Source organism: Lissotriton vulgaris, chromosome 2_2 (genome assembly GCF_964263255.1).
Source record: "Lissotriton vulgaris chromosome 2_2, aLisVul1.2, whole genome shotgun sequence".
NCBI classification, from domain to species: domain Eukaryota; kingdom Metazoa; phylum Chordata; class Amphibia; order Caudata; family Salamandridae; genus Lissotriton; species Lissotriton vulgaris.
Window position 1 is genome coordinate 325,942,665 of NC_141688.1, and position 24,876 is coordinate 325,967,540.

Below are 24,876 nucleotides of genomic sequence, written 5' to 3' on the forward strand. Positions count from 1 at the left end.
ACACATTTACATTTACATGGAGCTCTTGCTACCTTGGGTGGTCTTCGGGGTGTCATTGCCTTGGGTAGGTTGAGTCTCTCTTAAGAGTGGATGGAGCTCATGTTACCTTGGGTGGTCTTCAGGTGTCGTTGCCTTGAGTAGGTCGTGTGTCTCCTTTGAGTAGATGGAGCTCTTGCTACCTTGTGTGGTCTTCGGGTGTCGTTGCCTTGAGTAGGTTGTGTGTCTCCTTTGAGTAGATGGAGCTTGTGTTACCATGGGTGGTCTTCGAGGTGTTGTTGCCTAGAGTAGGTTGTGTGTCTCCTTTGAGTGGATGGAGCTCTTGTTACCTTGGGTGGTCTTCAGGTGTCGTTGCCTTGGGTAGGTTGAGTCTCTCTTTTGAGTGGATGGAGCTCATGTTACCTTGGGTGGTCTTCAGGTGTCGTTGCCTTGAGTAGGTTGTGTGTCTCCTTTGAGTAGATGGAGCTTGTTACCTTGGGTGGTCTTCGGGTGTCGTTGCCTTGAGTAGGTTGTGTGTCTCCTTTGAGTAGATGGAGCTCGTGTTACCTTGGGTGGTTTTCGGGTGGTGTTGCCTTGAGTAGGCTGTGTGTCTCCTTTGAGTAGATGGAGCTCTTGATACCTTGTGTGGTCTTCGGGTGTCGTTGCCTTGAGTAGGTTGTGTGTCTCCTTTGAGTAGATGGAGCTTGTGTTACCATGGGTGGTCTTCGAGGTGTTGTTGCCTAGAGTAGGTTGTGTGTCTCCTTTGAGTGGATGGAGCTCTTGTTACCTTGGGTGGTCTTCAGGTGTCGTTGCCTTGGGTAGGTTGAGTCTCTCTTTTGAGTGGATGGAGCTCATGTTACCTTGGGTGGTCTTCAGGTGTCGTTGCCTTGAGTAGGTTGTGTGTCTCCTTTGAGTAGATGGAGCTTGTTACCTTGAGTGGTCTTCGGGTGTCGTTGCCTTGAGTAGGTTGTGTGTCTCCTTTGAGTAGATGGAGCTCTTGTTACCTTGGGTGGTCTTCGGGTGTCGTTGCCTTGAGTAGGTTGTGTGTCTACTTTGAGTAGATGGAGCTTGTGTTACCATGGGTGGTCTTCGAGGTGTTGTTGCCTAGAGTAGGTTGTGTGTATCCTTTGAGTGGATGGAGCTCTTGTTACCTTGGGTGGTCTTCGGGTGTCGTTGCCTTGAGTAGGTTGTGTGTCTCCTTTGAGTAGATAGAGCTCGTGTTACCTTGGGTGGGTTTTGGGTGGTGTTGCCTTGAGTAGGTTGTGTGTCTCCTTTGAGTAGATGGAGCTTGTGTTACCATGGGTGGTCTTCGAGGTGTTGTTGCCTAGAGTAGGTTGTGTGTCTCCTTTGAGTGGATTGAGCTCTTGTTACCTTGGGTGGTCTTCGGGTGTCCATGCCTTGAGTAGGTTGTGTGTCTCCTTTGAGTAGATGGAGCTCATGTTACCTTGGGTGGTCTTCGGGTGTCGTGGCCTTGAGTAGGTTGTGTCTCCTTTGAGTAGATGGAGCTCTTCTTACCTTGGGTGGTCTTCGGGGTTTCCATGCCTTGAGTAGGTTGTGTGTCTCCTTTGAGTGGATTGAGCTCTTGTTACCTTGGGTGGTCTTCGGGTGTCCATGCCTTGAGTAGGTTGTGTGTCTCCTTTGAGTAGATGGAGCTCATGTTACCTTGGGTGGTCTTCGGGTGTCGTGGCCTTGAGTAGGTTGTGTCTCCTTTGAGTGGATGGAGCTCTTGTTACCTTGGGTGGTCTTCGGGTGTCGTTGCCTTGAGTAGGTTGTGTGTCTCCTTTGAGTAGATGGAGCTTGTGTTACCTTGGGTGGTTTTCGGGTGGTGTTGGCTTGAGTAGGTTGTGTGTCTCCTTTGAGTAGATGGAGCTCTTGTTACCTTGGGTGGTCTTCGGGTGTCGTTGCCTTGAGTAGGTTGTGTGTCTCCTTTGAGTAGATGGAGCTCTTCTTACCTTGGGTGGTCTTCGGGTGTCGTTGCCTTGAGTAGGTTGTGTGTCTCCTTTGAGTAGATGGAGCTTGTGTTACCATGGGTGGTCTTCGAGGTGTTGTTGCCTAGAGTAGGTTGTGTGTCTCCTTTGAGTGGATTGAGCTCTTGTTACCTTGGGTGGTCTTCGGGTGTCCATGCCTTGAGTAGGTTGTGTGTCTCCTTTGAGTAGATGGAGCTCATGTTACCTTGGGTGGTCTTCGGGTGTCGTGGCCTTGAGTAGGTTGTGTCTCCTTTGAGTAGATGGAGCTCTTCTTACCTTGGGTGGTCTTCGGGGTGTCCATGCCTTGAGTAGGTTGTGTGTCTCCTTTGAGTAGATGGAGCTCTTCTTACCTTGGGTGGTCTTCGGGGTGACGTTGCCCTGAGTTAGGGTGACCAGTATTTACGAAGCAAAAATCAGGACAAGCCTGATCTAAAAGTAGGACTGACGCCTTTAGCCTTACTTCTCTATCTGACCTCTCCCGTTTTTTTGCAGAGCCTTGCAAATTAGTAAATATGTGCCTATCTGTGTGTGTGTGTGTATACATTTATACACAAACAATCCTCACCAAACTTGCGGTAAAGAAGACTTGCCACTCTACTGAATTTGTCACGATCTGATGGCAACTGGTTTGAGATGTGCGTGTGTGTGTGTGTGTGTGTATATATATATATATATATATATATATATATATATGTGTATATATACGTGTATATATATATATATATATATATATATATATATATATATATATATATATATTTATATATATATCTCGCACTCCACTTCCCCACTCGTAGTCCAACTACGTAAAGAAGTACCACACTCCCAGGCAATTTTCACAACTCTTTATTCAGCTTTTCAGTGACTCATAACAAAACGACAGACGTGTTTCAGCAGTATGCCTTTGTCAAACTGACCATAACGCGTAATGACAAGTTCTTTCGAGTAATAAAGAAAAACATGCAGATATGCCATTAGAGACCATGCCCATGTGTCCAAGACGAGTGGATGTTTGTTGGGAATTATCATGGCATATATATCCAGATTTCCACCTGGAGTACAAACAGGCGTTCAACTGCGCATGTCGTGGCCGGTGGGGAGAACTGGTCCTGGCTGTCTTTGCACATGTGAAGAGCTGAGGGGGCCTGGACACAGGCCTCACAGCTCTGGAACAGGGTGCTGCCTCTCAGCGCCCTGACCAATGAACGCTGCCAGCGTCACTGTTGGACTTGGCCCTCTTAGCAGGGTCATCCCTGAATTTTTGCCTTCCTCCAATATTCTCTTCGACCTGTTTTTGTTGGTTTAATGACTCTGGGCACTTGACCAGTGCTAAAGTGCATATGGTCTCCCTACTATAAAGTGTATATGTGAATGGATTCCATGATTGGCTTATGTGATTTACTGTCAGTCCCCAGTAAAGTGCACCAGGAGTGCCAGGGCTTGTAAATGCCAATACTGCTAGTGGGCCTGCAGCGCTGGTTGGTCCACCCACAGAAGCAGCCTTTTAAAATGTGTCTAAGGTCTGCCATTGCAGAACCTGCGTGCAGTCTGGTACTGTCATGCTGGCTGGGCAAGTGCACCTACTTGCCATCCTCCAAACCTTCCCTTTTGTTCACATTAGTCACCCCTATGGTAGGGCCACTGGCAGGGTGCATTGTAAGTGTAATGTAGGACAAGCCCTGCTGTGTGTGGCATGTCCTAATAGTGAATTACAGCCATTTTCATTTGTAAGGCTACCTGTTCTCATAGGCCAGAACGGGCTGCTGGAATTGTTACACTCTACAATCCCAGTAGGCTCCGGGAACATGGTAGAAAGTCAAGTTTAGTATGCCTAAACTCAGAATAATAAAATACTTATTTTAGTAAAGTTTATTTTAATATCCTGTGTTTGCAAATGCTACTTTTAGAAAGTTAGTATTTGCTTGCGTTACTATTTCAGCCCGCTTCTGCCAGGATGTGTATCTGCTGTCTGGTTTCTGTGAGTGACAGGGCTGGGGAATTTCAGGGGACAGTCTGGTCTGCCAGGTGGTGAATGGAGGGATTACCCCCAGGATAGGTGGGAGGAGTGCCCCTTGACTCTGAATAGGGCTGTGCTCTGCCACCACAATGCTGGCTCCACCTCTTGCGGAGCATCTGATGTTCCTGCCCTGCACCCTGAAAGAAGAAGGCAGCTTGTTGTAAACAGAGTGCTCCAAAACTGGGCTGAACCAGGCTCAGGCCCCTGGCCTGCAAAGACAAAAGAAACTGTGTATAAAAGAAGGAGCCCTGCTCCTAACAAATCAGATCTTGTTTTCCCACAACGAACCTCTGCCAAACTAGAAGGACCAAAAAGAAGCTGAAGGACTGGCCTGCAGTGGTGCCTTGCAGAGGAAGAAGAGGAAAAGACCAAAGAGGACTTTGTTTTATTGTGCCTGAACTATCTCCAAGGGCTTGATTGAGCTTGCCCCCTAAACTGAACCCCAGGACCAGTGGGTTCATTGTGCCTTGGCTCATCTGCAACTGAGCTGTGTTTCCTTCCCCCTGGAGCAGAGATTGTGCCCCTCACCCCCTCCTAGGGCCGTGGCACTCGGCAGTTTGGCCACCTTTTGCCCGCTGAAAGCCCAGCTTGTCTAGAGTCGCTCTCTCCTCGCTGGGCCAGGCCGCCTGCTCCTCTGCCACCCCGCCTGCTATTGGAGAGTGTGGAGGGCTCCCTCTCCCCTACCGCCGGAATTCTGATTAGAAGCGCAATCCTACGCCTCGGATGGCCGCCCGTACGCGTATCGTACCCGGTCGCCCCGCTTTGCCTTCTAGTCTCCTGAAAGAGGCCGCACCGCACCCCAAGGAGACCCCCAGTACGGACCGTACTGGAGGGCCCGTGCCAGCCTTCTGGAGACCACCAGCCGTAAAAAGACCCCAAGGTACGCTTTGCCACCGGTGCGTACTCGCCGAGTACGACTCGTCCCCCTAACGACGCCGCGTGGACCGAAGCGCACAAGAAACCCCACTAACCTTCAAGCGTAGGGGGTCCGCAACGTTCCGTTTTCCCCGTGAGCATTGTATGCTTGTCATCTGTCATATGACAAGGAGACACATCAAACCCACAGCGACACCTGGAGGCCCCAAAGTCCGCCTCGTCCTGCTCCTGCGCATGGAGGTAACAACCCCCCCTCCTCGGACACTCGATCTGAAACCTGGCGGCTGAAGCTGCGACCAATCCAGGCATCTGTACTGGGGATTGTATCCCATTACTCACAATCTGGGTGAATCAGAGGTGGGTGGGAGACTCCCACCTGCCACTGAAACAGACTTATTGTCTAAAGCCCTTCTTGGGACACGGGCGGCAGGAATATCCCCTTCCGATCTCGGATTCTAACCAATGGAAGCAGGCACTGACGTGGCCTTTGCCTCGGGAAACCTCCGGATTTAAAGCATGAACACATATGGGAAGCTGGAAAGCAAGAAATGGAGGACTAATGTGTGCTCTGTCCATAAAGCCTTATGGATTCTAGCTCAGCGAGATACACCCCGCAAACGAACAGCCAGCCGTAGGTCTCAACAGACCGGTGAGACGTATCCAAACCTGCTGCATGGAACCGGAGTCTGCTTGTGCTGCAGCCAGGTGAGCAATGAAAGGTGCCACTGACCATGCTCTGGGACTTGAACCCCTGCCTTGGACGTGGCTCGTGGCACGAGGTGCGCCTGACCTTGCTCTGAGCTGCGCCTGACCTTGCTCTGAGCTGCGCCTGACCTTGCTCTGAGCTGCGCCTGACCTTGCTCTGAGCTGCGCCTGACCTTGCTCTGAGCTGCGCCTGACCTTGCTCTGAGCTGCGCCTGACCTTGCTCTGAGCTGCGCCTGACCTTGCTGTGAGCTGCGCCTGACCTTGCTGTGAGCTGCGCCTGACCTTGCTGTGAGCTGCGCCTGACCTTGCTGTGAGCTGCGCCTGACCTTGCTCTGAGCTGCGCCTGACCTTGCTCTGTGCTGCGCCTGACCTTGCTCTGAGCTGCGCCTGACCTTGCTCTGAGCTGCGCCTGGCCTTGCTCTGAGCTGCGCCTGGCCTTGCTCTGAGTTGCAGGTCTTGGATGCAACCAGTGGCATTCGCCCGGCCTGCAGAATCCAAATGTCCCGCCTGCGCCCGCCCGTCAGGGCACTCCGAGCCACTGAATTGCAGCAGCCTTCACTTTGGAAGCTGGAACGAAGCGTCTCATTGTGCAATGTGAGTTAGTTGACCCATATGACACAATGATATGATATTCCATTAGCGTAATAATAAATGAACATGGGGCCGCTTCAATGCCAGGGTGCAGCTGGGGGGTTGCTGTGGCCTGCTCATGAATCTACCTGGTCCCAATCGAGGTTTACTAGGCACGAGCGTCAATCCTAAGAAATCCACAGTCCTTCAGCCTGTATGATGCAGAGCGGGGTTAACTTATGGCGCTATTTAATATCGCTCAACGATGACGTTACTTGAAATTAAAATGGGGTCTGAAACCTTTCCAACTGCAGGTCCTGGTCAACGCTGCCCCTAGGCCAACCTCCGATCTCTTTCGGACAGAACCTAAACCACCAGAGTAGTCTAGACTCGACTGGCATGGCGGACTATTAGTATTATTGGCCCTCTCTGGCGACATAGCAAAATAAATTAGCGAAAGTGATGCACGTTTGACCTGGTAGCTAATAATCTTACTTACTCCTGCAAATACTCCACTCGGAGCAACCAGCAAGACAATGGCTTCCATTGAAAAGGCTTCACGTGGCCGAAATCCACAGAGAATGACCGATGACCACTGAAGCGGGGGAGGGGTCTGGACTCTCATAGGTCCCTGCTAACTGCTGGGCGCATTGCGCCCTAGAAGAGGCAATGAAGAAAAACGCAAGGATAGTGGAACATATACAAAATATAAAGGGGGCTTCCTCGGAAGGAGAGGCTCCCAGCAAGCTCTTCCAATACACTGCTGATCTGAGAGAGACCAAGATGAAAGCTAGCTCTCAGCAGACCCACGCTCGGACAAAGTCTTCAGACTTGAATGTCGGATTACAGAGGTGTCAGCCCTCTCTCCCCCTGTCGAATTACAGAGGTGCCGGCCCTCTCTCCCCCTGTCGGAATACAGAGGTGCCGGCCCTCTCTCCCCCTGTCAGATTAGAGAGGTGCCGGCCCTCTCCCCCTTTCAGATTACAGAGGTGCCGGCCCTCTCCCCCCCCTGTCGGATTACAGAGGTGCCGGCCCTCTCCCCCCCCCCTGTCGGATTACAGAGGTGCCGGCCCTCTCCCCCCCCCCCTGTCGGATTACAGAGGTGCCGGGCCTCTCCCCCTGTCGGATTACAGAGGTGCCGGGCCTCTCCCCCTGTCGGATTACAGAGGTGCCGGGCCTCTCCCCCTGTCGGATTACAGAGGTGCCGGGCCTCTCTCCCCCTGTCGGATTACAGAGGTGCCGGGCCTCTCTCCCCCTGTCGGATTACAGAGGTGCCGGCCCTCTCTCCCCCTGTCGGATTACAGAGGTGCCGGCCCTCTCTCCCCCTGTCGGATTACAGAGGTGCCGGCCCTCTCTCCCCCTGTCGGATTACAGAGGTGCCGGCCCTCTCTCCCCCTGTCGGATTACAGAGGTGCCGGCCCTCTCTCCCCCTGTCGGATTACAGAGGTGCCGGCCCTCTCTCCCCCTGTCGGAATACAGAGGTGCCGGCCCTCTCTCCCCCTGTCGGAATACAGAGGTGCCGGCCCTCTCTCCCCCTGTCGGAATACAGAGGTGCCGGCCCTCTCTCCCCCTGTCGGATTACAGAGGTGCCGGCCCTCTCTCCCCCTGTCGGATTACAGAGGTGCCGGCCCTCTCTCCCCCTGTCGGATTACAGAGGTGCCGGCCCTCTCTCCCCTTTCAGATTACAGAGGTGCCAGCCCTCTCCCCCCTTTCGGATTACAGAGGTGCCGACCCTCTCCCCCCCCCTGTCGGATTACAGAGGTGCCGACCCTCTCCCCCCCCTGTCGGATTACAGTGGTTCCGGCCCTCGGTCCCCTGTCAGATTACAGTGGTGCCGGCCCTCTGTCCCCTGTCAGATTACAGTGGTGCCGGCCCTCTGTCCCCTGTCAGATTACAGTGGTGCCGGCCCTCTGTCCCCTGTCAGATTACAGTGGTGCCGGCCCTCTGTCCCCTGTCAGATTACAGAGGTGCCGGCCCCTGTCAGATTACAGAGGTGCCGGCCCTCTCCCCCCTGTCGGATTACAAAGGTGCCGGCCCTCTCCCCCCTGTCGGATTACAAAGGTGCCAGCCCTGTCCCCCCCCCTGTCGGATTAGAGGTGCCGGCCCTCTCCCCCCCTGTCGGATTACAGAGGTGCCGGCCCTCTCCCCCCCTGTCGGATTACAGAGGTGCCGGCCCTCTCCCCCCCTGTCGGATTACAGAGGTGCCGGCCCTCTCCCCCCCTGTCGGATTACAGAGGTGCCGGCCCTCTCCCCCCCCCTGTCGGATTACAGAGGTGCCGGCCCTCTCCCCCCCCCCCCCCCCCCCCCCTGTCGGATTACAGGTGCCGGCCCTCTCCCCCCTTTCGGATTACAGTGGTGCCGGCCCTCTCCCCCCTGTCGAATTACAGTGGTGCCGACCCTCTCCCCCTGTCAGATTACAGAGGTGCCGGCCCTCTCCCCCCCTGTCAGATTACAGAGGTGCCGGCCCTCCCCCCCCCCCCCCCCCCCCCCCCCCTGTCGGATTACAGGTGCCGGCCCTCTCCCCCCTTTCGGATTACAGTGGTGCCGGCCCTCTCCCCCCTGTCGAATTACAGTGGTGCCGACCCTCTCCCCCTGTCAGATTACAGAGGTGCCGGCCCTCTCCCCCCCTGTCAGATTACAGAGGTGCCGGGCCTCTCCCCCCTTTCGGATTAGAGGTGCAGACACTCTCCCTCTGATTACAGAACTGCAGGTACTCCGAACCTGAGACGACCTGCCCATTAAAGCCCCACCTCCAGGGTTACATTCTCTGTGGTCGTGCCCAACCCTGTTAAAATGTAGTATTAACCGCCCACGGCAAAGACTGTCCTTGCAGCTGTTACAGCAAAAACACATTATTTATAAACTTCAGCTCAGCGAAGCCATTTGGACAGCCGTTCGCTTTAGGAATTAATTAAAAACCATGCTTCCACGTCCTCCTTTCGCCCAGCCAGCCTGCTGCACAGTCAGAGGTTTCTGTCCCTGTTGCCAAAGAATGAATGTGTGAGTGTTAAATTCTTGCAGGGCGAGCTCGAGCTTTCAGTCTGAGGTTGTTAAAATGAATGTCGCTAACTTTGGGAGTAATTTATATTTAAAATTAACTGCAGCTAACAATTCAGTTTCCTTTTTGTCCTCGTACAGGTATGCAGGGTCGGTATTAATTTGCCGAAGGCGGGCCTTTGTCTAGAGTAGCATGGTGGGTGGAAAACGATGGAATGGAATGCAGCCTGATCAGCTGCCAATGACTGAGATTTAGTGGTTTAGGTTGTCTTATTGATGTGTGACGCTTTGTCACAGTTGAGGTTGTATCACAAGGTCAGCACTAACCTGGGGTTCTCCCCTTCTTCCCTCAGTTTTTGTTGTCCCAAAATCTAATGTCTTTGGGGGCTGCCCGCTCCCATTTGTTGACTTCGGATGCCTCGCCTATGACGTTCATGCCCCTCCCACTGCCCTCCATGTTCCCTCCCTCCCCCGCATGGGCGTCCGCAGGGGAGGGCAAGGGGCGGCACTTGCCCCCCCCTGGAACACCGGTCCGTCACTATTGACAGCCCCCACAGTAGTGCTTGTCTTCAGGGCCGTCAATTTTAAAAGCGTGAGAAAGCGCTTGCAATGACGGCCCTGCTAGATGAGCGGGAAAACTGCTGCTGATGGCAAGAGAGAAGGTCCGGGCCTGGCTACTCCCACAGCTTGAAGCAGAGGCGCTCCTAGAGTCTAATTTCGGGGAGGGGGGCACATTTTTCAAGCTAAGGAAGAGTGGAGCTGCAGCCAGGGGCCCTAGGAAGGGGTGAAAACCATCAAAGCCTCATTAACGCCGGCACCGAATTACACAATTCACCCAGAGATGCTGCCTGTTTTTTGCGAGATCAATTGGAAAGTCCTTCTGTGCACTCGTGATTTATTCGTACTCAAGCTATATTCCTTTCTTTTGTTGGTGCTACTACATCCTGGTACCTACTCTTTAGGTGCCCTTTCGTATACCATATCTTGTGTGGTGCAGACACTTCTGTTCCGATGGATGTTTGCACTTTTCAGCGAACATTAAAGTTTCATCAATTTCTTTTCCATGGTAATAATCAGTTTTAACTCTTTTTCAGTTGTCAACAAAATATTTTAATTCATATTTTGGTTTCCATTGTTAACTGTTGTTATACCTTTTTTAATATATCCATTATTTCTAAAATATAATAATTGATATATTAAACAACAGTTAACAATGGAAACGAAAATATGAATTAAAATATTTTGTTGACAACTGAAAAAGAGTTAAAACTGAACAGTAGTGTCTGCATCACACACGATATGCCTGTTTTTTGCACCATAAGCACTAGTATTACAGAAGGGTCTGCATATGAGATGGATTAAAGAGTTTACGCCTTGAGCTCCAAAGGGGCAGTCCCTAATGTTCATTGCAGCATCGAGTGTAGCCCCTGGACCACTGTCTGTACTCACTGCCGCCTGCCATGATTCACGAAGGGAAAGCTGTCCCACAGGGACAACTTTTCTTTTCTGAATCATGTACCAACTGCAGCTCAGTGTTGGTATCCGATCAACGGTTTGCGACTGCCATTGCGTTTGAAAACCATTGATATATGTCATCGTAAATTGCAATTTGAAGATAGCACCCTTTCCACTGCCCCTCCAAATTCCAATATGAAGTAAGATGCAAAACCCCTTTTGTCAATCATGAAGGTTATACACAACTCTGAGGGGTTTTGCAGTAGCAACCACTTTGATGCTGCAAATTGTAAGCTTTATGACCACAACATCCTTTTGTATTTGAGGGCCCTAGTTATTTAGATAAAGCAGGAAGTGCAGTGAAAGGAATGACGTTACAAATGAGTAGTGCCTTTAATGCTCTGGAAATTCTAGGATCTCCAATCTACCTCTCTACTTCTCTCTCTCTACCTCTCTCTCTCTACCTCTCTCTCTCTACCTTTCTCTCTACCTCTCTCTCTCTCTACCTCTCTCTCTACCGCTCTACCTCTCTCTACCTCTCTCTACCTCTCTCTCTATGTCTCTCTCTCTATGTCTCTCTTTACCTCTACCTCTCTCTCTACACCTCTCTCTACACCTCTCTACCTCTCGCTATCTCTCTCTCTCTACCCCTGTCTCTCTCTACCTCTCTCTCTCTACCTCTCTCTCTCTACCTCTCTCTCTCTACCTCTCCCTCTCTATCTCTCTCTCTCTCTACCTCTCTCTCTACCTCTCTCTCCACCTCTCTCTCTCTCTACCTCTCTACCACTACCTCTCTACCTCTCTCTCTCTACCTCTCTCTCTACCTCCCTCTCTCTCTCTCTACCTCCCTCTCTCTACCTCTCTCTCTACGTCTCTCTCTCTGTCTCTCTTTACCTCTACCTCTACCTACCTCTCTACACCTCTCTCTACACCTCTCTACCTCTCGCTATCACTCTCTCTCTCTTCCTCTGTCTCTCTCTACCTCTGTCTCCCTCTACCTCTGTCTCTCTCTACCTCTCTCTCTCTACCTCTCTCTCTACCTCTCTCTCTACCTCTCTCTCTCTACCTCTCTCTCTCTACCTCTCTCTCTCCACCTCTCTCTCTCTCAGCGGTAGAAGTGGAGGGGGATCGGTGGGCACGGCGTGCCCCTACTTCTAAAAATAATTTCAGCCCGTTCCCCTACTTCTTTCTTTGAAATAAGCATCCCGGGACGGAGAGAATAGTCCTACTAAAAACGATAACTTTTTTTTCAGCTTCCAGGGGCTGCTCGCACTTCTCTGTTGACCTCCAGAGGCTGCAGCAGCCCCTCCCTGAGCTCGCACAGAGAAGGAGAAGTGACGGGACAGGAGAAGGAGAAGTGACGGGACAGGAGAAGAATTGACGGGACAGGAGAAGAATTGACGGGACAGGAGGAGAAGTGACGGGACAGGAGGAGAAGTGACGGGACAGGAGTAGGAAAAGTGACGGGACAGGAGATGGAGAAGTGACGGGACAGGAGAAGTGACGGGACAGGAGAAGTGACGGGACAGGAGAAGTGACGGGACAGGAGAAGTGACGGGACAGGAGAAGTGACGGGACAGGAGAAGTGACGGGACAGGAGAAGTGACGGGACAGGAGAAGTGACGGGACAGGAGAAGTGACGGGACAGGAGAAGTGACGGGACAGGAGAAGTGACGGGACAGGAGAAGTGACGGGACAGGAGAAGTGACGGGGCAGGAGAAGTGACGGGGAAAGGAGAAGTGAAGGGACAGGAGAAGGAGAAGTGACGGGACAGGAGAAGGAGAAGTGACGGGACAGGAGAAGGAGAAGTGACAGGACAGGAGAAGGAGAAGTGACGGGACAGGAGAAGGAGAAGTGACGGGACAGGAGAAGGAGAAGTGAAGGGAGAAGGAGAAGTGACGGGGACAGGAGAAGTGACGGGGACAGGAGAAGTGACGGGGACAGGAGAAGTGACGGGGACAGGAGAAGTGACTGGGGAAGGAGCGGTGATGGGGGCAGGAGAAGGGAGGGGGCAGACTGTTCCCATTGGGCGCAGAATCTAGACTGATTTGCATATGGCTGGGTCCAAACTGGAATGGCATGGTGAGCAAAGAAACAATGGATTTAGGCCCAGATCTCTGTACTGGGGTGAATGTATGATATTGTTCTGCATTCAGTTGTTCTTTTTGCTATATTATGATTGAGCAGCTAGCTGGCGACATGAATATGAAGGAGCCTTTGTGGGTTTCCGTGAGTCTAGATTCTCCTGAAGAGTCCCTTTCTCTTCTGAGCCCTGCTTAACACATGTGTACAGGAGGAGCCCTGTATTCATGACCTCAATGTTTGAGACAAAAAATAATCATGGATTTCTGAACATTGAGTAAAAGCATTAAGGTAACATGTTGTTCCTGCTTATATTTCACACACTTTACATAAACCTGTATTCCCTATGACTGTTTGCTTTTTCCTGAATTAAACCTCAAACATGTTTATCCATTGTTTTAATTAAATAACGTTCTAAGCTGTAACTGGTCAGTGAAATGCTAAACGTACTAAAAATTGGTATGTTTTGCTATTTCTAGCCACGCCCCTGACTCCGGCCACTGATTCAATCTTCGGTTATTCCCGCCCCCTGATTCTCCGCCCACAGTTCCCCTACTTTTCTTTCCCCACTTCGACCACTGCTCTCTCTACCTCTACCTCTCTCTCTACCTCTCTCTCTACCTCTCTCTCTCTACCTCTGCCTCTCTCTCTCTACCTCTACCTCTCTGTCTCTCTCTCTACCTCTCTCTCTACCTCTCTCTCAACCTCTCTCTTTACCTCTCTACCTCTATCTCTCTCTCTACCTCTCGCTCTACCTCTCTCTCCCTACCTCTACCTCTCTCCCTACCTCTACCTCTCTCTCTATTTCTCTCTACCTATCTCTCTCTACCTCTCTCTCTCTCTTTACCTCTCTCTCTCTCTCTCTCTTGACCTCTCTCTCTCTACCTCTCTCTCTACCTCTCTCTCTCTCTCTACTGCTCTCTCTCTATCTCTACCTCTCTCTCTACCTCTCTCTCTCTCTACCCCTCTCTCTCTCTACCTCTACCTCTCTCTACCTCTCTCTCTACCTCTCTCTCTACCTCTCTCTCTCTCCCTACCTCTACCTCTACCTCTCTCTCTACCTCTCTCTCTACCGCTCTCTCTAACCCTCTCTCTACCCCTCTCTACTTCTCTCTCTACCTCTCTCTTCCTCTCCCTCTTCCTCTCCCTCTGTACCTCTCTCTACATATTTCTCTACCTCTCTCTCTCTCCCTCTCTACCTCTTCCTCTACCACTCTCTCTCTACCTCTACCTCTACCTCTACCTCTCTCTCTACCTCTCTCTCTACCTCTATTACTCTACCTCTCTCTCTCTCTCTCTCACACTCTCTACCACTCTCTCTCTCACTCTACGTGTACGTCTCTCTCTACCTCTCTCTCTCTCTCTACCTCTCTCACTCTCTATCCCTCTTTCTCTCTCTACCTCTCTACCTCTACCTCTCTCTCTACCTCTCTAGCTCTCTCTCTCTCTCCCTACCCCTACCTCTCTCTCTCTACCCCTCTCTACCCCTCTCTCTCTACCTCTCTCTCTCTACCTCTCTCTCTACCTCTTTATCTCTTTACCTCTCTCACCCTCTCTTCCTCTCCCACTCTCTCTCTACCTCTACCTCTCTCCCTCTACCTCTCTCTCTCTCTCTCTCTCTCTCTCTCTACCTCTCCCTCTATCTCTATACCTCTCTCTCTACCTTTACACCTCTACCTCTCTCTCTACCTCTCTCTCTACCTCTACCTCTTTCTACCTCTTTCTACCTCCCTACCTCTCTCTCTCTACCTCTCTCTCTCTCTACTTCTCTCTACCTCTGTCTCTCTACCTCTCTATACCTCTCTCTACACCTCTCTCTACCTCTCTCTACACCTCTCTACACCTCTCTACACCTCTCTACACCTCTCTACCTCTCAACCAGTTGAATTTCGGGAAGCCCAAACCATCAGTATTTCAAATCTGTGCATGAAACGTGGGTAGGATGAGCTGTGCAGCTCAGAAAGGGATGTTCTTTTTACATCATTTGTATTTAATAGAATTGGGAAGCAGGAGAGCAGCCTCACAGTTGAGATAGGGATTAACATACACTGGTGACCGCTTTTGAATTGGCTTTAAAACCATTCAAAGATGGCTGCAGCATCTACGTGGGATGTGGTGGACTAAGTGGCAGCCGGAGCCATATAGCACTGCTTGTCATTTAAAAAAACAAAACAGCATTGACATAGCCCATATGTCTCCCCTTTGGAACCTTATAAGTGTTTAGTTGTCTAGTACAATATCCTTGGTGCAACAACTTCAAGTGTTGTATGGCTAAACACTTATAAGGTCCCAAAGGCGAGACCTATTGGCTATGCCAATGCTTGTTTGTTTTTTCCTGTTTCATTGTGGTTGCCAGGTAATCTGCTGTGAGGCCTCACATGATTTTTCTCCCACCCCATGGGTTTCTTTGTTTATTTAAGCTCTTTGTCTTATTTATTTGTTCATTTAATACTTGTGCTCAATCATGTCGGAGTATGGTGATGAAGTAAAAATGTTGCCCCCCCCCTGGAAAAATTTCTGCGGACGCCCATGCTCCCCCGTGTAAGGGATTTTCAGGTCTGGTTTACAGACTTCTTTTAACTGTGTGTTGTCAAAAGACCTCTTGTGGACAGTATAACACTGACAGTGGGCCCATGGGCCAGCCCCACCCTCCTTGTTTATTACCCCTCCCATCCCAACAGAAGAACCTACGCTCTGACGCAGCCAGCACTGGCCATGGATAGGCCTTTTTTCCCAACTTCCAACCATGCTGCACTTAAACTATGTGGTACAAAAGATGCTCCGTCCATCACGACCCCCTTTTGTACCGCTTTTGGCGGCCATAAGTGTGGCAGGGTATGCTCAGACATGAGTCCCTTGCTCACTTTGCCACTGGATTCAAGCAAGCCGGGCTGAAGACGGCTGGAATGCCAGAAACTGGTCCCAGGATTCTTGTTTCCGGTCCAGGGAAGACATGGCTTGGCAGTTCGGGCTGGACTGTTCCCATGAGGCACAGGGTCAGACTGATTTGCATATAGCCATGTCTGAACTGGGGTGGCAGAGTGGGCTAAAGAACGGTGATGGATTAAACCCAGATCTTTTGACTGGGTGTGAGTGTTTGATTGATTCAGATGCTCCGTCCATCACCACCCCCTTTTGTGCCGCACTTAAACCATGCTGCATAGCAGCCGCCCAGCTGCGCAAATGGCATAAATGACATTGACAAAGCCAATAGTTATTGCATGGGTGAGACCTATTTGTCTTTGCTAATGCTTGTTATACACTTTGTGAGATGTGACCTGGTTTCAGCTGGAAGTAAGTTTTGAAGCTCTGCCCTCAGAGTGCCCTTGAAGCAGTCCTGCTCTGATAGCTGCCCGTGTCTTCAAGCTGTCCCAGCAGTGTTTTTCTCCCTGGTGGGTAAACACTGAAAGGAAAGAGTGCCCTGTGCCAGCCACAGGAGACCTGCTGCTTCTTAATCTCTCCAGGTCTCTGCAGGAACCTCTGGCTGTGAGTGTCGGTGCCTGCGGCTGCATGGCAGGCCTCCTTTGGAAAGGGGGTACCCTCTCCAGGGCCGGCCTTGGGTGAGCTGGGGCAGGGCCCGGGGCGCCCATACTCACAGGGCGCCAATACTCACAGTGCGCCAATACTCACACAGGGCGCCAATACTCACACAGGGCGCCAATACTCACACAGGGCGCCAATACTCACACAGGGCGCCAATACTCACACAGGGCGCCAATACTCACAGGGCGCCCATACTCACACAGGGCACCAATACTCACACAGGGCGCCAATACACACAGGGCGCAGCCGGGAGCTGCCTGACTTCATGTCTTGCAAGCAGCAGCTCGTCCATCCCTCTTGGTCTCAATAGGGTCCTCTTATAGGCAGTGTAATCATCCCTTCATGTACCTCAGCGCAGTGTTGGCACCCCATCCACCCTATGCCCTACTACCATCTTCCTCACACCGCAAGGACCCTCATCAGCCCCCTGTCCTTCTCCCATCTCCCTCACACCTCCTGCTGTCACACTGCAATGACTCTCCTCCCCACAACAAACACCATATTTTATTTCTGCCCAGTGCACTGTCCCGATCAAGACAGTTTAGGGTAATCCCTGGTCCTTACTGTATCACGTGTTACCTGGCATGACAATAGTACTGCATCCACTACATCGACCTAACACTCTATCTGGTTAGCATAAAACAGGTCTATTTTAACTCTAAGTCTGTCTTTTATTTCACAGTCTGCAGAAGGTTGCACAAAAAGAAAGAAACCGAAGTTCACGATTAACAAAACGTCTTCTTTCCTTCTGTAGGACCTTTGCGGTTCCTGTCCGCCGGGACCCTCGACAGAGAAGAAATCCGGTAAGTCCCTGCTTCATTTATTTCAGTTGTGTGTTAGAGGAGTGATCCGTTTTTCCTTTTATAATGAGGTTAATGGAAGTGACGTATAAGAGGAAAGGACTTGTGATCACTTTAAATGAAAGATTTAAAAAACAAGCATTGGCATAGCCAATAGGGCTCGCCTTTGGGACCTTTAGAAGTGTTTAGCCAGGCAACACTTGATGTTGCACCAAGGATATTGTGCTGCATGACTAAACACTTATAAGGTTCCAAAAGCGAGACCTCCTGGATAATCCAGCAAAGGCATGGCTAAGGCGGAGTTCGGCGCCATCCATGTTGCTGTGATATGGTGACTGTATCTGTATGCGATCATGCCACAGATTGCTTTGTACATAAAGGATGCCAGACTCGCGCGGAGCTTGGACGGGCGAGTATGTTTCCACGTACAACATGTGATTGGCGCACTATATTCCAACTTAGTGCAAATCTTGATTCTGCTGCTGTAAAAGTTGCCGGGTTTGTAGAACAAGAGCCCAAAGGCCCTGCTGGATTCTGATGAATGGACTACCGAGCTGCCAAGTCTGGCGAGCTCAGAGGCCATGCATGAGCATCCATTGCTTGGCCTCCCTGCTGAAGTGCAGAGCTTGTTGTGACGGTGGTTTAGGGGATAGAATGAGAGGCAGATGATGCTCCTGGTTCTGTAATGAATCTGATAACATTTACAGTCGCACCCTAAAGGGAAAGGGGGATAAAAAAAAGTGCCCTGTTCACGCCAGTGAGTGAAAGACTGGTAGAGATGGACAAGAGGGAGTCAGTCACATGTCAGGCAGGAGTTAGTCTGACTAGAAGGACTCTAGAGTGATAGTCATAGTTCAGTCACTTTGGTGAATTCAGATCTAAGTAAGGTCTCTGAAAGGCCTCTGTAGTGAGTTATCTTTCGGACATGTGACTTCGAAAGATGGGCCGCGCAGGTTTCACCTTGATTCTTGGCGGAAGGCAGGCTCTCTTAATTTGCTTGCTCCAACCAAACTTGGGGCAGTATCCATGCCATGAGTGATATATCGCCAGTGCTGAAGTGGATGGTGGCTCCTAAAAAATGTTTGGGTACCTGCACGTATTTATATTTTATTATTACGTCCAAGAATTTCATGGGGAATGTGAAAGAGGACAAGGCGAGTGGTACGGTGGAGTGGGCAGGAGGGGACCCTGCGGGGTGGGCAGGAGGGGGGCCCTGTGGAGTGGGCAAGAGGGGGCCCGGTGGAGTGGGCAGTGTTGGACTTGGCCCTTCTGGCAGGTTCACGCCTGAAGTTTTTGCTTGTTATATGTGACCTGGGGAGGTGATTCCCACTCTGAGTGCGTGTGGTGAGATAGGCCTGTCCTCCCATAGGAATGCATGGGGAATGTATGTGTCCCTGGTAGTTCCTGATGCGTGGAGTGTGCAGGTTCGAGTCTGGTATGTGCGGACTCGTGTGATTGAATGCTGCAAGATGATGTGTGCGGCGTGTATGTGTCTAGTGAGGAAGTGCCACTTCTAGACATGGGTGTGTGTGCAGTAAGGATGCTGGCACGTGATTGGCTGAGGCTGGCTGGTGAGCCTGGCTCCAAGTAACTGGGAGGGTCTGCCCCAGTGGTGAATGGAGAGATTATCATGCTGATGTGAGGGAGGGGTGCACCTGGGTCCTGAAAAGGGCCGGCATTTCCCCCACAATGCTGGCTCCACCCCGTGTGGTGCGACTGATGACCCTAGCCGGCCTGGTGAATGCAAAGGGTGGCTGGGGAAAACAAATTACTCCCAAAACCATCTGCGACTGGTTTTCTCCCCCACCCTGCACCTTTAGACAAAGGAATTTCATGTATAAAAAGAGGCTGTGACCTCTTCTAAAATGTTCTTGTTCCCAACTCTAATCTACCAGGGGCGTGCTGCTGCTTGGGCCCGGGGGAAGGCTTGCCTCCCTGGGCCCTGCCCGGCCCCTGGACGGCTGAGGTCCTGGACCCCTGAAGGACTTTGATGCTTGCTGTTGCCATAGCGCCTGGGAGCGCTTTCCATTGACCCCTGGCGCTTGAGAGTGCTATTTGTGTGCCTAGTGCTTGGGAGCGCTGTTTTTCTCAGCCGGTGCCCACCCGGCATCTGCCCCATTATATGAAGGTTTCCTGGACCCCCAGCGAGTGCCTACCTCGCTTTATATCTTATTTAACTCCTTTCCGAGGGAGCCTACCCCTCGTCGTCCTCTCGAGTTACCCGCCGCTGGCCCGGGACCCCTCGTATTGTCCTCCCCGGGCCGTGCTGGGATTGGCTGCCAGTCCGGGATTCCTTGAAAACGTCATTCCCTGGGCCGCGCCGTCATTGGCCGCCGGCCCGAGGAGATTCCCAGGTTCTGCCTACAGAGCGAAGAAGGAGCAGGTAGCGGCTGGAGCCTACTCCGCGCTCCTGCATGACCCGAGAGAAGCAGCCGACCGCCCCCCTCCCCCCCCCCGGGGCTCCCAAGAGCGAGGGAGAGCCCCTGAGAGCGTCAGGAGGCCGCTAACCCTTTGCTGTCAGACCCAGTGAGTGCTGAGAAGAAGAGGAGGGGTGTCGGGGCACATTGCCGGTGTCCGCCCCTGCCCTCCAGAGCGAGTCCGGTGTTGTAACAAGAGGCCCGTGGGGCCTCAAGTGATGCCGAGTCCCCCGGAGGGACTCCGCCTACCCCCTACCTTGAGCCCTGAGCCCGAAAGGCTCCCCGGTGACCCAGTGATCTCGAGTCCTCAGAGGAGGGACTCCAACGACGGCCCCACACTGTTCTCAAGCCCGGAGAGGCTCCACCATTGGCATTTGTTCGCCAGAGCCTGAGAGGCTCCCCCGTTGGCATTTGTCTTCCGAGCCCGCGACGCTCAGCCCCAGCATCTTTGTTCTCGAACCAGAGAGGCTCCACCATTGCATATTTGTTCAGAGCCTGCGAGGCTCCAACGTTGACCCCATCATTGCCTTTCAGCTGCCCAGCACTTCGTGGGCAGCTGCCACATTTAGGTTTGTTCTTGGCTATCTGCAGCCTGTCCTGACATTGCGACATTGGGCGTCCTAGCCTCTGAGAGGCCAGTTGGCGAAAGTTATGAGCTCATGCTAATGTGATTCCTGAGAATTGTTCTGTGTAGCACCTCTGAAGGTGCTTCAGATGCGTTATATGCCCTGTCCTTTTCCCTCCTGAATATGCTATGCATCGTGTATGAAGCTTCTGGTTGTTATGTGTTCTAATACTAATTCGACCAAGTGCATATTCCTGGCAGGGGGCCCATGGCCCTGTCCTGTACATAGTCCACTGTAAGTTCTGCCCGTGCCTCTGGCACATTGTAAAGTGTGAGTTCCTATCTAATGTGTTTTTCAATACAAAAGGCTATTTTTCACATATACCTTGTGTGGAGTTAATTTTGTGGGGGGCCCTGGAGGTTGTTGTTGCTGGGTGTGCGCGCAAATGCTTTACACATCGCCTCCGAGATCAGCCTGACTGCTTGTGCCAAGCTACCAAGTGGGTGAGCTGGGGTTGTCTTGGCGGGTGACTTCCTTACCCTAACTTAGGAATGGTGGTTTCTGCCTGGCATTGGCGCAAACCTTAGCCAACCAGAAATCCAATTTCTAACAGGCAGGAGGGGGCCCGTGGAGTGTGCAGGAGGGGGCCTGGTGGAGTGGGCAGGAGAGTGCCCAGTGGAGGGGGCAGGAGAGGGCCCGGTAGTGTGGGTAGGGAGAAGGGCGAGGTAACGAGGGTAGGAGAGGGTGAGGTAACGTGGGCAGGAGAGGGTGAGGCAGCGTGGGCAGGAGAGGGCCAGGTGGAGTGGGCAGGTGAGGTCAGCTGCAGTGGGCAGGAGAAGGTCAGGTAGAGTGGGAAGGAGAGGGCCAGGTGGAGTGGGCAGGAGAGGGCCAGGTGGAGTGGGCAGGAGAGGGTCAGGTGGAGTGGGCAGGAGAGGGCCAGGTGGAGTGGGCAGGAGAGGGCCCGGTGGAGTGGGCAGGAGAGGGCCCGGTGGAGTGGGCAGGAGAGGGCCCGGTGGAGTGGGCAGGAGAGGGCCAGGTGGAGTGGGCAGGAGAGGGCCAGGTGGAGTGGGCAGGAGAGGGCCAGGTGGAGTGGGCAGGAGAGGGCCAGGTGGAGTAGGCAGGAGAGGGCCAGGTGGAGTGGAAAGAGAATGTGAGGTGGAGTGGGCAGGAGAGGGCCTGGTGGAGTGGGCAGGAGAGGGCCTGGTGGAGTGGGCAGGAGAGGCCAGGTGCAGTGGGCAGGAGAGGGCCAGGAGGAGAGGGCCAGGAGGAGAGGGCCCGGTGGCGTGGGCTCTTCCATACTGCCTACATGTAGAAGCCACTCAGTTTCCAGTCACGAGAAATATTCGCTTACTCCGAAGCTTTTTAGGTTAAAAAAAAATTCACGAAGTTGCAATTTTATGCACTTGGCGATTTCACACAATCCCAGCAGTGGTCTGTCTTCTAAATGACTTATTTCAGTGGTGTATAAAATTCACACTGTCCATGCAGTTTATGCAATAGCAAAGAAGCCTCATCTCTACGTTAGGCCAGTTGTGGGAATCACACACAGGGCTGCTAATGAAGTCTGTTTCAGCAGGCTCCACAGTTGGCATGCACTTAGTTGAAAGTACTGTGCTTATTTCTGTATTAAAAAAGAGTTAACCCGCGGATTCTTAGGTCACCTTTCCAAACTGTATTTACAACAAGGGGTGGTGAGGGACAGAGTCTCTGAATTAAGCAGAAAACTCTCACCCAGTCAAGAGATCAGGGCTAGATCCAACAAGGTTTTTTAGCTCACTGCACCATCCCAGTTTCAGAACCTGGCTGTATGCAAATTAGTCTGTTCCTGTCCCAGTGCATGATGGGAACAGGGCAAACCAAACTACAAAAGCCAATTCTTACACTGGGAAGGAAACAAGCTCCCGGGGACCGGTTTCTGGCATTACAGCCGTCTTCGGCCCGGTTTCCAAACTGAGCACAGAACTTTCAAGAAAAGCATCTTTAATGCCTGGTGAAGTATTTCAGAAGAAGTTTGGCGGCTGGAAAAGTGAAAGTAATGGGCCGGAGGAAGAGATAAGAAAGGCAGATGGCAGCTGCGCTCATGCACGCAAGCTTCAGGCCAAGAAAAGCTTGTGGGTAGCACTTTGAAAAGCCCCTTACTAAAAGTCGAGCAAGCAGCGCATGAGCTGCTCCAGGCTCAACCGAAAAAAGGGCTCAAGTAGGATTCTCTGTGCCTTTAACCTAAATAGTGCTGTTTCAGCTTGAGCAGTATCCCCTTCCAATAGATTTTCCTTCCAGTCAGCCTCCTCCCCTACTCTCCATCCCGTATCCCTCCCAGTAGTGGCTTTCCATCCTGCTTAAAGGCTCTGCTTAGGAGCCTTTCATGCACCTGGCTGAGCCACCATCCTCCTGGGACGTGGCTAGTAGCGGAGTCCGACTGGTGGACAGGACACACCCTCTCTCCTTCAGGTGTCACCAAGTTCCTTATTGGCTCCCGTTTTTCTCGCTTTGGCTCATCCGGCTTCTCTGGACCCGCTTCCACAACCCGAGCTGGATACTCTCTCCTTGACAGACTGCTCGGTGGCACACAACCGATTTTCCACCCTCGTCCTCCTTTGTGGTTGTCTCGTCTCCTCCTTTTGACGTGATGTAATTTCACAGAAGTTCCAGTCTCTTCCTGGCTGCATGACTTCCAGTTTCATTGGGGTGGCCCTGTAACACAAGAAGGGTACAACCGGCTCCGGAGAGGTAATTCTCGTCTGGAGAGAGATGTACCGTCGCACTGGTGATCAGGGAGTGGTGGGGAGAGGATGCGGGTGTGATTTATACCATTCTGTCTCATCAGAACTGTGCCCTATTTACAATTCGAGGATCAGGAGGTGTCTTTGGTCCCTCTCCCGCCTCCACTAAATTATATTCTTCCTTGCAGACCGAAGAGGCAGCGTGTAAAGCCAATGCATTCATTGAGGCTTTTGGATGTGTCATAGTCCACAATCTTCTTCCACCATGTGCTTATTTTGAGGGGAATCCTCATATGCTTCTTCACCATTTCCAGCGCCTGGGTGTGCAGCGCTTCTGCTCAAGAAATTGTGCATTTTGTTGTCATATGGAAGAAAAGCTGAGATCTTCCAATTGACAGGTGGAAGAAACAGACTCTTCTGTCGGTTATCTAGTAGTGTCGCTGAGATCTTTCAGTTGACCGGGGGAAGAAAGAGACCCTTCTGTTGCGTGGTCTCCGTGAGATCTTCCAGTTGACGGGTATACAAAGAAACACTTCTTACGGGTGTCTAGGAGTCCTGCTGAGAACTTTTAAATGACAGGGGAGTAGAAAGACTCTTCTGTTGGGGGTCTAGCTCCTCATGGGGTCATTTGATCTCTTGAATCCGGCTGTCGAATCTTTCTGCATCGATCGAACCATTGGCGATTGCTTGAGATGTGAGCAGGGGTGCTCTACTGCTGTGGGCCTGGTCATCCTAGTCCATACACGCCCCGAGAAACGGAACCGGAACGACCAACACTACATTGGGTGCAGGGCCACCACCCTTGTGGAAACCGCAGCAGTTGCCATTTAACAAAAAAGAGCAAACAACTGATATACAGGAATGGCAGTACTTGGGAACAACGAAAATTCACCAACTGTAAGAGCAAACACGTGACCTATATGATCACGTGTCCCTGTGGTCTCAAACATATGGGGATGACTACAAGACCTGCCAAAGCCAGAATAAATGAACACAAGAGCAATATCCGGTGCAAAAACAGTACAACTAAAATGGCCACCCACTCCTTGAATGAGTTGCACTGTGTGAATGATCTACATTTGACAATTATCGAACAACTAGGTTCGGAGAAAGACCTTTTTGAAAAAGAGCAACGTTGGGTATTTAGTCTGGGTACAGTTTTTTCTCCCTCAACCTTCTTTCCCCCATGGCTTCCGTGTGGCCTACATAACCCAGGTTTACCCCTTGGGTATGCAGATCCCCTGCAAAACTGCCTTGAATAGATGGTCAAGTGTGTGGGTGGTATCATCATCCCAGAGCTTTAATGTCTATGTGTAGTAACTTCAAAGGTAGAAAGGCACTCCTATATTTTCTCCCAGCCTAATGTGCCATCTTGCTATATCTTGACTGGACATACCTATTTCCCATAATCAAGGTAGGCCGCATATAAGCGCGACTCCTTGAATCTCTGACCACGACCTGGTTTTCATACAGACTCCGTATGATTAAACTTTTTTTTCGTAATGTGAATGCGCGCTCACAGCTTTTAGTGTCCCGACGTTTGCATCCAATTCGGAATGAACTACAACAAGAGACCGAGGATGCGCATGCCCCTTTTCGTGGCTGACGCACGCATTACCTCTACCGCCCCCATTGGACTTTGGAAGTCGGAAAGAGCAGTGGCGTATTTGGCACATGGGCAATCTGTTTCTCCCAGTTTCCAACTCACGTATTGGTTTTTCCGCACCTACACAGGTGCTGGCATTTAACTGATGCCGCCTTATACACCGGAATCACCATATAAGCCCTAATCGATTCAGTTTTGGTTTTTTTTTCTATTTTTATTGAATATAGCAAGCAAGGCAAGAACAAAATATACAGCGTGCTTTGTTCAAACGAGGACGGAGAAATCATTACATCGAATAATCAATAATCAATGCAAGGAAGGGAGGGGGACAGGGGGAGAAGCAATAAACATACAATAGTGCTACTATATGTGGAGTTAGGGGGAGAGTGGGATATCGATGTTATCCACTGCGGGCGGTGTACATATGTCTCCACGATACCTGTTCCATGGCCCTTATACTCTATGCCATTTCCGGGGGCGGCCCCGGGCTAGATACACCGTTTTTCCCTAAACATACACCAGTCCATCTTTTCCTTCCATACTTCAACTGTAGGAGGCCTATGGGATCCCCACAACTG

The 24,876-nt window shown here is 51.5% G+C and overlaps 1 protein-coding gene across 5 annotated transcripts in view; it reads left to right on the forward strand.

The window, feature by feature from the left end:
- Positions 1–24,876, forward strand: part of PACSIN3 (protein kinase C and casein kinase substrate in neurons 3) — a 319,761-nt gene that overhangs the window by 91,171 nt on the left and 203,714 nt on the right. For all 5 annotated transcript variants that reach the window (XM_086959721.1, XM_086959717.1, XM_086959718.1 and 2 more), the window contains exon 2: positions 16,944–16,992. The gene's annotated coding sequence lies outside the window, so the exon portion shown is untranslated. The remainder of the gene's footprint in view (positions 1–16,943; positions 16,993–24,876) is intronic.